The 12,498-nt window shown below is 39.6% G+C and overlaps 1 pseudogene; it reads left to right on the forward strand.

The window, feature by feature from the left end:
* The first annotated feature begins 2,829 nt into the window (after positions 1 to 2,829).
* LOC139935301 (aqualysin-1-like) lies at positions 2,830 to 10,160 on the forward strand (annotated as a pseudogene).
* Positions 10,161 to 12,498: the final 2,338 nt, after the last annotated feature.

Raw genomic sequence — 12,498 nt, forward strand, 5'->3', positions numbered from 1 at the left:
TGCTGATATAAATGTGTCTTTATTGTGGGAGAGGTGGGTGGGGAGAAAAATTATTTTGACCCTTTCTATCCGTTGCCGAGACAGAGAGTGAACTGCAACAATGCTTACCGAGGCGTTATCGACCTACACGCCGGTTGTGATTGGTCCTTCAAATTGATCGAACCTTTAAAACACGCATCATGATTAGTCCAGACCGTGCGTCTCCAAAACAAGGAGACAATGAGGCCTAGCGGACCGGATCACTATTTGCCGTGGATAAATGAGTTTTTCTTCGATGCTCGAAATAAAACTTTATTATCAACTGAACTTTTATCATTTTCCTAAAACTGTAAACAAATATTAATCTGAACTTTTCCGGTAAAAAGGCCGCGATAAGGAGAACTTCTTCTTTTAGCAATTTCTGCATTAACAGATGTTTCAACTCACACGCAGGGGTCTTTGAACTGTTCAACAGTTTATTGAACTAGAAAAAAAGCGATAGCCAAATTGTTTGTGTTTATTGTTCGTCTTGAACACAAGCTTCTCAAATCTAGTATTCGTTAAAACAACATCTTTTTGATCCTTCAGACTTCCACATTATTTTGACATGATGCATCCCGAAAACTGGCGTTTATCTTTGCAGACGAGAAGGTTACCCGAGTAGTATGCCTGTGATGTTTCTTTCACAGAATGCGGGAAAGTACTGAGTATACAGTGCCTATAAAGACACTGGACACTATTGGTAATTGTCAAAAACCAGTCTTCTCACTTGGTGTATCTCAACATATGCATAATATAACAAACCTGTGAAAATTGAGCTCAATTATGGGTCATCGAAGCTTGCGAGATGTGACAAGGGTATTTTTCTTTCATATTAATTGTGTGTTTTCAGATGCTTGCTAACACTACGTCCCTTCTAGGGAGCCGTTCCTCACAAGTGTTTATACATCAACCTCTCCCCATTACTCGTTTACCAAGTAAGGTTTTATGCTAATCATTATTTTGAGTTTCCAATAGTGTCCATCACTGCATTTAATTGTAAGGGTAAAACAAAAATTAGTATTTGTTATGCCCGAAGCAAATTTAACATCTACTAAATCGTGCGGTTTCCACTGCTCACTGATAAAATAAAATAGGATTCGAACTGCCTCTCCCAGGGACACGCGGGGACCTTTGCGGGCACAGGGGGGGGGGGGGGTACCCCATTTACGCGCAAGCAGTGTATTTCTTTTTAAATTAATAATATACACAGTTTAGCTTTAAAAAAACTTTCATAAAAACAAATGCGTTAAAAACGGGTTGTTTATGAAAAAGTGCGAACGAAAACTTTACCAGATTGGCCTCTTAGATAACCATTGTGAACCCCCCGTGAACCCTCACATTTGTTCGTAGGTTTCGCTATTGCTATTGGCTTTGAAAATAGTGTGAAATCAACACTCCAAATAATACACGTTTTCCAAACTTAGGACTACACGCTGAAGTAACCAATGGCAGTCGAGTATAGGAGTGGTCAAATTCGAGGCTAAAATAGATAACACAATGTCCAGATGCTTACAAACCATCTGATAATGGTCAGTGCGTGGGGATCATTAGTTTGCTGAACTAGTTGCTAGATTAGAAAAAAAAATTATATCAGATGAGTTTGAACTTCCTTACAAAACACTTAGCTAATTCAATGGACAATGAAGAGTATAAATAGGCCCATTAAAACAGCTATCCTTCACTTCGAAGCATCGCCTTCCTGACCGGTAAGTTGACTTCATTTGTTTCAGCAAAACATTGGTTTTTTTATTCATTCTGCATTTTACCTTGGTCTCCAACGGTCGAATTAAAAAGCTACGATTTTTCCGAATGGGTGAATCCATTGCTTAGAGAAAGAATACGTTTTTTAACCGTTTGGTTGTTTTAAATCAAAAAAAAAAGAAAAAGAAGATAAACTATGACCAAACTAACTCTTGAAAATTTCACTTCAAATGATCGCCTTTTTGAGATATCACAGAAAAACAAGAGCAATTTAATGTCTAATCCATGTAAGAATGTTTCGTAACCGGAGTACACCCTCTGGGTGACTTTAACGCTCGTTATCTTCACATTGTTGAGATGAAAATTGATCAACTTTTCCACGACCACATTTCTTCGGTAAGATTATTACTCGGTTGGGATTAGAACCCACGACCTTAACAATTCTAGAGCAGTGCCTTACCAATAACATAGGCCTATTCCCCATAGGCCTATCCGAACTCTGGCGACCATTGTAAACTTCCCTATAAGTTGAGTTTGATAAAACTTTTACTAGAATTCCGAATAAGCAAATCGATTTGTACTCTTACTATATGTTTTCTCGGTCAAATTCGGCAAATGGGCAGTCAATTCCATTTGCATGCGTTCGAATTTAAGCTGTTTTGCCCTCTCCAGTTGTTACTGCGTTTCAAATTCAGAATTCGGCCATTCAATTTCGTTTTGGGTCGAGTCAACTTTCTTTAGCACTCTGTTCAATTTAGCGTAGCGTCATTTTTTTCGTGACACACACGCCTCAAGAAGCGTCTACGAATTTGAATGCTGCTTTGATGAATTGTTAAATTGAATGATTATTAAATTTGTTAATTCGAATGACGCAACATTACATTTGACTAATCCCAAAACGAAATCGAATGACCCTTTTGAGTAGCATTCGATTTTGCGCGAAATAGAATAGCTTGGTGGTTAAATTGGCTGCTCATTTTCCGAAATTGACCGAGAAAACCTATATTACACAACACCAATGTTTTCACTTTTAATTGTTTTATGTTGGCTTCACAGAACTTTAGCTTTGACTGTTCTCGTAAATTGCGAACGTCCTCGTAACCAACCATGAAGCTACTCTTGCTGTGTCTGTGTGTGGCCGCTGCCAATGCCGCCCTTGCTCCAATTTACATGGCCCAGCGACGTGGCATTCCAAACAGCTTCATCATCAAGGCTAAGGTAAAGTAATAACATTCTATTCTTTAAGACAGGGTATACTTTTGGCAATTGCCTTCTCTAGTGCTGTCTATAACCAAGTAAGACTGTTTGGTCATAAATGTGTCAAGTTATAAACCTGGTTGAGTCAATAGCATTGTTTTCATTCATTTCTCACAGGATGCATCCGTGTTGGACCAGGTGGAGAAAGACATCTTGGCTGAGTTTCAGACCATGCGAATGCCGGCCCCAAAGGTGTCCAAGATTAGTGATCTGATTCCCGTTCTGAATCTACCAATCCCACCCCATCTCATCAATACCGTAAGTAATACATATTTACCGTGTGTCTGAAAAAAAACCGAAAACCTATACACTTTTCAAATGGCTGCCGAATAAACAAATATATTATTCTGGGGGAAAATATTTATATGCATGTATAACTTATGGATTCAACCTAAAAATTACACCAATAAAGTCCGAACATAATGCATGCTTGGGTGAGCACTGCTCAATGAAGAACAAGTAGCCGAACTCTTGGATTGAATTTTGGAAAAAATCCAAAGGACTTACCTCTCACAAATTGAAATGCTAATTACTGCGCAACTGAATTTTTCATCCTTTAAAAAAAAAAAATAAGCAGTGCATGCTCACCTAATCACAAGTTATTTTCGAACTTTTTGGTGTCATGTGGAAGTTGAGTCAAAAAGCAATCCATACATAAAGTTTCTCCCCACAATTATATATTTTTTATTCGGCAGCCCTTTCGAAAGGAACAGCTGGATCACCGATTGAGTCGTATTTCTAACTTTAGCAAAGTGAACGCAGTCAGTATTTTAGTAATGTTTGAAGCTTTTGCATGGTGATGATAGGAAGAAAAAAAAATCAAACTTGCGGGTAAAACCATTTGTATATCTATTTTGTTTCGAACAGTAAACTCTGCTCGTTTTCATGGGAAAAGAATAGTCAATATTTGTTTTATAACAACCAAAACAATATTGTGCTTAGACGTCTAGTTACCAAGCAGCTGAGATTGGTCTGGGTATGGTACACTTGGTGTTATGGGGTTAATCTGTTTGCTGCGTGCTCAGCGCGTTGCTTTCGTGTGGACTTTCAATAGCAAAATAAGATCAAGTGTCAACCAATCAAAAGGCAGAATCCTTGTAACAACACAGCATTATTTTCTCATAGGCCTATACTTTAAAGGGAATCTACATGTTTGGTAATAACTCAAAACAAATATTAACCTAAAAATTGACTTGGTAACGAGCAATGGAGAGCTGTTGATAGTATAAAACATTGTGAGAAACGGCTCCCTCTGAAGTGGCATAGATTTTGAGAAACAACAAAATAATGAAATAACAAAAGACTTCTAGCCAGAAGTCTTTTATTCCTAACTGAGACCAAACAAATTCGTCCAACAGGGTGTTTTTCTCTCATCTTTTTCTCGCAACTTCGACACCAATAGCTCGCTCAAATTTTCACAGGTTCTTTTTTATGCTTATGTTGGGATACACCAAGTGAGAAGACTAGTCTTTGACAATTGCCAAACGTGTACATCCCTGTAAGTCCGTGTGTCCCTACTCCATTAACAACTTTTCATGCTTTGTGGGGCCTAATGTGTTTTGTGTTTGGGTTTCTCTTTGTCCATCGTGCTGTTGTTGTTGTTTTTGTTGTTGTTGTTGTTGTTGTTGTTGTTGCAGTTGTTTACTTCATATCCTTATTTCCCTAGATCCGTTCCATCGATGGCATCGAGTACATCGAGCAAGATTCCATGGGCGAGCTGTACGGTCAACAGACCAACCCAACTTGGGGGATTGACAGAATCGACTCAAGAAACAGCATCGACTACAAGTACAGCTTCAATGACAACGGTTAGTGACTAGCGTGTTGTACAATTGTTTGTTTGAAGGCACTGGACAGTGTTGGTATACAAAGCCAACATCTACAGATGAATGTTCTTTTGTAAAACTCTTTGCAAAATGCCAGCCTTACAATGTCGTCATCGTCATCCGCAGTCAATAGTATGTGTTGGTTAAAATAATGAAATAATTTGAAACGCTAGATGGCAGCAGACTTACCGGTAAAACTTCCATTGTTAACGTTATTCTGACATGCGCACATTACCAGGAACAATGGATTATCTGGTCCGTTGCCACCTAGCATCTTCAAGGTGACCTCTTTTGAATTTTGTTTAGCATGTAGTACTCCTGCAAATAAGTGTACGAAGATTCAAGGGGGAGCGGGTTATGATGTTGGTATTTCATTCCGTAAAAATATTATTTTCGCTCCTTCATAATACTATTTTGTAATTTTATCTTGTCAACAGTCTTGGGTAATGGAGCCAAAATCTACATCGTTGACACTGGTACCCGGGTATCTCACAGCGAATTCGGTGGTCGCGTTCAGCGCATTTTCGGTGGAGACGACGACCACGGCCATGGAACCCACTGTGCTGGTACTGCAGCTGGAGCTACCTACGGAATTGCACGTCAATCGACGGTTTACAGCGTTAAAGTTTGAAACAAGTACGGCCAGTGTCCCGTGAGCACACTTATTAATGGTGGGTGTCAAAGTATATTCCTAGCAGGTTAAAATGTATTTGTTTATTAAAAAGAACTTGACATATTTCGGTTATTAGCAGAAGCATAACCAAAATCTGAGATTTTCTTTTTACTTAATACAGGTTACAGAGAATAATGAAAGTAAAAACACCCACACTGCACAAATTGTTGTGCGGGCCCCAGGCATGAAGTCTCGTGTAAGATTCAAATATTGAGTGAAACAAATTTCTCTTTCTCACAAACTACGTTTACTTCAGAGGGAGCTGTTTTTAACAACAGTGCTCGTTTCCATTAAAGTTTTTTTTGTGATAATATTTCTTTGAGTTATTGCCAATAGTGTACAGCGTCTTTACGGCCCACACCTGACACTATTGGTAGTTGTCAAAGACTAGTTTTAACAGTTGGTGTGTCTCAACGTATGCATAAAATAACTAACCTGTGAAAATTTGAGCTCAATCGGTCGTCGAAATTGCGAGATATTAATGAAAAACAAAAGCATTGTTGCACGATCTTGTGTGCTTTCAGATCTTTGATTTCGAGAATTCAAATTCTAAATTCAGATGTCTCGAAATCAAATTCGTTGAGAATAACTTCTTTCACGAAAACTACTTCACTTCAGAGGGAGCTGTTTCTCACAATGTGTTATACTACCAACCTCTCCCCATTACTCGTAATCAAGAAAGTTTTTATGGTAACAATTATTTTGAGTAACTATTAGCAATAGTGTCCACTGCCTTTAATGAAATTATTGTGATATTTGTACCGGTGCATTGTGGATCTGAAAGAGGTGCCCGTTGTAACCAATATGACGTGTAATTGGATGAAGATGTATTGCCCACAATCCACACGTGGATACCGCATGCAGACGACCGAAAGGAAAGTTGTCCCAATCTGTGTTTTGGTTGGTCCGGGGTGACGTTTGTCTGGTGCACCCACATCACCTCCAACAAATCAAAACACAACTATGGAAAGCTTTATGTCACTTCCCGCCCGAATCAATGTAATCGAGCTAAGGCTGGAAGGGGGATTAGTCTGGTTTCTTTTTGAACAATGAATATTAGCGTCCCATTACTGTTATTGGATAAAGGGAACATTACCAAGATGGTGGCGCATCTATAGGTGCGTTCGTTAAGCTTCCCTGGGTCGACCCCGGTTTTCCCCGGTACGTTCGAATAGCTTTGGCAGGGCTCACCTGCCCTGCTTGTGGAGTGGGTCACTTGGGGTTGACCTGAGGTGCATGGCGTGACCACGAGAGGGCGAGTGTGATCGTTCGATTAACTCTTGTCAGGGGATCGCCCGGGTGAGCACCGCGGGGTCGACCCTGGGAAGCTAAAAGAACGCACCCTATAACTTAAATTACAGCAATTTAACACAGCTTCTTTTGTTCGGTATAGGTTTGAACACAGTAGCTTCTAACGGACGCGGTGTTGTGTCAATGTCTCTCGGGTTCCCCATTACCTATTCCATCGATGACGCAGTCCAAAAGTTGATGGATTCAAACTACGTGGTTTCCGTTGCAGCAGGGAACTCCAACGCGAATGCTTGCAACTATTCACCGGCTCATGTCCAAGGCGTAAGTATAACATTCATCAGTCCTCCTTGTTCACACTGTGTCCATTATCTCCGTGGAATACAGTCCCGGGGAGGCCCGGGGAGTTGTTAAACCCTGTGGTTACCCTGGCGTACTTTCAACAGAACAGCACAAGTAGATACAAATATATTGTTCATATATTGTTCATGTGCGCTAGCTCAGAACTACGTAAACAATGGCAGTTTATCTTGTAAACTTACTGCCACCTAGCGTTCCAAAGTCTCCCGTTGACACTGGCAATTATTGATGATCTGTTTCCATTAGAGTGCAGCTAATATCAAATGTTTAATTTCAATTCTTTTTACGTGAATAGGTTCTCACCGTTGGAGCCTCAGACAGATATGACCAAAGATCCTACTTCTCGAACTGGGGTAGCTGTGTAGATCTCTTTGCACCCGGTTCAGACATTGAGAGTGCAGGTATCAACGGCGACTATTCTGTAGCCTCTATGTCAGGCACATCGATGGCTTGCCCACATGTTACTGGTATGATACCTATTCATTTTGGTCTATACACCGATGTGTGTTAGCACTGTATACTCAGTACTCAGCTGTTGCTCTTGAGTTGCAACGGTCGTGGGTTCGAATCCCACCGAGTAACACGCCTGTGACTGTTTTGAAACAACTCGGGACACAATTTGTATTGAGTATACATTGCTACCACGCATCGGTGGTGGAGGGGTGGGGGACACTCACAGGCATAAAACTCGTGTGATTCGAACCCACGACCATTGCTAGTCTAGACCAATGTATAAAAATTGTGTTTAAAAGCAAATGGCAGTTTATGTGGCCATTTTAGCACTGCACACCCAGTACTTTCCTGAGTTCTGTGGAAACAAAATTACAGGCATAATACTCGAGTGTGATTCGAACCCACGACCATTTCAATTCTAGAGAAGTGTATATATATTTTTTATGTAGGAGCAACTGACAGATTATTTAACCATTTGTAGGAGCTGCTGCATTGTATCTCGGCATGAATCCAAACTCTCAGAGTGTAGAGAGTGATTTGCTTGCAAGTGCAACCACAAATAAACTAACCAACGTCTCAGGATCTCCCAATAAACTTCTGTACATTGGAGACGTAAGTAAACCTTTTCTTTAAGATCATGGTCCAGCTTCATAGAATTGCTTAAAGGTACTGCACATGTTTGGTAATTATCCCCCAAAACAAACTAAGTACACCAAGGGTGTTTTTTCTTTCATCAACTTCTTGCACATTTTACCAATTGAGTCTAATGGTTACAGTTGTTATTGCATGCATATGTTAGGAAACACCAAGTGAGAAAACTGGTCTTTTACCAAACGTGTTCAGTGCCTCTAAAGCATAGAAAACAAGCCTTGCAAAACAAATTATACTTACCAAAACAAGGTTACCAGCCAAGTTGCTATGTTACCATGTACACTTTATCAATGGCTTCCAGGTCATTTCCGCTTAGCAGACAGTTGATAAGCAATATCTTTCTGCCCAAGCAGCGCCATGAAATTGGGCCTATATCGTGGAACGTGCAGAAAGGAAACTGGGGCTTTATCTATTGTTTGGAAAAGTGAGACTCCCACGGGCGCCAATTTTGCTGGCAATTGTTTGATTCTGTCATAATTTCAGCTTAGAGCAAGCATGAAACGAAGTAAAAGTTCGATCAGGGAGAAAAGTGGTTAAAAGGGAACTAAAAAACCGTGGACACTATTGGTTATTACTCAAAATAATTATACGCATATATAACGTTACTTGGTAATGAGTAATGGGAAGAGGTTGATAGTATAAAACATTATGAGAAACGGCTCCCTCTGAAGTTAACGTAGGTTTCGAGAAAGAGGTAATTGTCAACGAATTTGATTTCGAGACCTCAAGTTTAGAATTTGAGGTCTCGATATCAAGCATCTGAAGGCACTCAACTTCATGTGACAATGGTGTTTTTTCTTTCATTAGTATCTCACAACTTTGACGACCAACTTATTAGCTCAACGTTTCACAGTTTGTTATTTTGTGCATGTTGAGCTGGTCCTTGACAATTACCAATGAGTGGCCAGTGTTTTTAAAGGAATTTTGTTAACGATTCTTTTAAAATATTGTTTTCGGTTCTAGTTTGTCTTTACCCTGCCTTTTGGGGCTCCGTATAATTCATAAATATAATTTTCTTTTTAAATTTTGTTATCAGGTTAAAACCATTATACACTTTCGGAACAGAAAAAAAAAAGGTTCAATTTTTTTTTAGTAACTTACAGTGTTAACAGAAGGTAATTGTAAAAGACTTCTCTTGAAATATTATTCCATGAAACGCTTTACTTTTTGAGAAAACATTAAAACAATATCAATTCTCGTTGTCGAGAATTACGGATTTATAGTGGACCCATATTATGACACGGCGAAACTTGCGGAAACAAGGGTGGGGTTTCCCGTTTATTTCGCCCGACTCCGATGACCGATTGAGTCTAAATTTTCACAGATTTATTATTTTATACATAAGTTGTGATTTGGACAATACTGTTTACCGAAAGTGTCCACTGGCTTTAACCCACAATGGAAACACAACGTGAAAAATTTTCACTAAAACATATACGTTATTATAAATATGATCCAACGACAAAGTTTGTAATAACGTAATTTTGTTTACCCTTTTATTTTTCAGTTGTAAATCAACATGATGACGTTAACGACATAAGAGGTGTTTCAAGCCGAAACACTTACGATTTACTCGGAGTGGACATCGAAGACCAGACGCGTTAATGAATCAAAACTCAAAAAAGAAACATTGATTTTAGATTTTATATTTCTTAAAAGTTACCGTCGCTTCTCCCGTCCTGAAAAAAGGGACCCATCAACAAATTAAACAAAATAAAATAAAACAAAACACACAAACACAGGCCTACCGCTTTGAACAGACAAACTATTTTCCTTTTTCGAATGCCTCCCCTTTATGTCGTTTGCATACAACCCAACATAGGGCATGGCACATATTTTGGTTTAAAAAACCTTAGAAACGGAGCAAATCCCTCTATTTTGCTAAATAATTATACTAAAAATAGTAAATTCCTGTTTGTGCCATTCCCTTCTTTCTTAATCTTTCTTCATAAATTATTAAAAGTACAAGTATAAAGCCTGGATGAGCCTGTGACTCTTGATTTACGCATTTGTCTGAAATTAAATAAAGAGTAACCAAGACAGGAAATCTAACTGTTTGTTACGTGTTGTTTTCATTTTGAGTCAGTTCACGGTATAACGATGTTTAAAGTTACACAAACTCCCCCCCCCCCATAAAAAATCCCCCAGAGAAACAGTTAAAGGTTATCAACATACTTTGCTTAAAATGCATAATCGTCTTTGTCCATATTATTACATCCGGAAACGAAGGCTTTAAAGTTGTGTGAACAAACGAGAGAAAAAGGTTTGTTTGATGAAAAAAATAGCCGCTGTCATCTTCCGCTAAAGTTAGCTTGATGACATGCCTCTTTGAGTTAGGGCACCACTCCCGAGGAGGTGCTACACTTCGATGGAGTGGTCGGTGTTGTCCTTTTTAGAAAATCATTAGGTGGTCCATCCCTGGTAAGGTAAAGACACAGTGTGGACGGTGATTATGTCTACCCGGTGAATCTGGGCCCAATTTCAGGGCCCTGCTTACCGCCGAATTTTGTGCTTACGATCACCATTACCAAGACGAAGCGCCGAATTTCTGCGCAAGCCTTGTAAGCGCAGAATGCATAGTAACAGGTAGTACGCACGCGCAGAAGCCAAAATTCCCAGCTAACCCGTGAAATATATACGCTTGCCATACACACAGAATTCCATGCTTCTTTAAGCGCCGATTCTGGTAAGCAGATCCATGAAGTCGGGCCCGGACCACTTTACCTGGTTTGTCTAGGGTACAGCGTCCCCCGAAATAGCGTCTACTAGGATGAACTATCTCTTCTTTCTTACTAGGTTATTTTCTCCGCAGCGCTTAGCGGAGAATGTGTCCCCCCCCCCCCCAACGGAGAATGTGTCCCCATGCATTTGCGTCCACCGGCGACAACTTCAGTGGGGTTATTTCGCCCACTTTGATACACATTTTCACCCTTAAAACAGCCACATTGTTTTAGCAGCAAAACACATTTTATTCGAAGACGTGTATTATTGTATCCATGTGGGCATGTGAAATAATTTAACGTCGCAGCTTTACCTTGAAAATATTTATTTTCAATATTTAATATTTCACGATCTTTTCGTGACACACGAAAAGTTGTGGACGTAGGGTACACAACTTAAAGTAGTTCCGGTCGGGGAATAGCAAGGAATACCGACTTGATTCCAAGACTAATTGGAAGTAGCTAAACATCACTTCAAGCCGGTATTTGTCAGCTCACACGAAATAATACTACTGCACACATTGCAGGCAGTACACTGCATCTAGTTGCCCAAAGTTGAGCATTTTTACTAAAAAAGAACAACCAATGTCTTATTTCATTGTGTAATGACTTAAAAATATAAATACATTTAATTTGGTCTAAAATTAGGGAGGCACAAATTCCCCTGGCGGACAGAAAACCCTAGCCAGGGGGCAGACTCGCCTAGAAGATTCTGTCTCCCCGGACCGTTATGCGGGAGGACAGAATTCCCTGTGACACATGCCCTTTGAGAACCCGAATCATACAGATTCGACTGTTAGCTCGGTTGAGTGTCTGTTGTTATGTGATCCAACTTCAAATATTCCTCCAAGGACCTAAAGCTGCTGTTCCCTGTTCACATAAAAACTAACTCCATAACTATTTAGGAACAAAGGCAAATACATATATGGAGGTTACTAGTTGTAAAGTTGTAGAGTCATGGACTCTCCGGTTGGATTTCAACAACGAAGTCACCCTCTTTGATTATAAAGATGCTCATAAAAAAAAGATTTTTTTTAGTGAATGGTATTTCAAAGAGTTTCACCCGCTCTTACGAAAACAAGTTTAACTTTTCCTTTTAATGGTCAGGAACCATGAAAATTGTTTAAAACGTTTATTATAAAACACATACGAATTGGTCACGTGATATATTGTCGGGATCCAGACAAAAACTAATTTTGAGCACTTTTTTTCACTGCTACTATTAATTGGCGGACTTTTTAGAGCAATGGCTCAAATGAAAGCTTGTAACTTTCTCGACCCCTATCAAAATACCTTGGGTCAAATTTTTGGGTCAAATTGGCCAAAATTCTTACATAGCATCCTTAAAGGCTGTGGACACTGTTAGTAATTGTCAAAGACTAGCCTTAACAGTTTGAGCGAAAATTTGAGCTCAATCGGTTTTCGAACTTGCGAGATAATACTGAAGGAAAAACGCCCATGCCACACGAAGTTGTGTGCGTTTAGATGGTTGATTTCGAGACCTCAAGTTCTAATTCTGAGGTCTCGAAATCAAATTCGTGGAAAATTACTTCTTTCTCGAAAACTATGGCACTTCAGAGGGAGCCGT

Source organism: Asterias amurensis, chromosome 3, assembly GCF_032118995.1.
Source record: "Asterias amurensis chromosome 3, ASM3211899v1".
In the NCBI taxonomy this organism is placed as follows: Eukaryota; Metazoa; Echinodermata; class Asteroidea; order Forcipulatida; family Asteriidae; genus Asterias; species Asterias amurensis.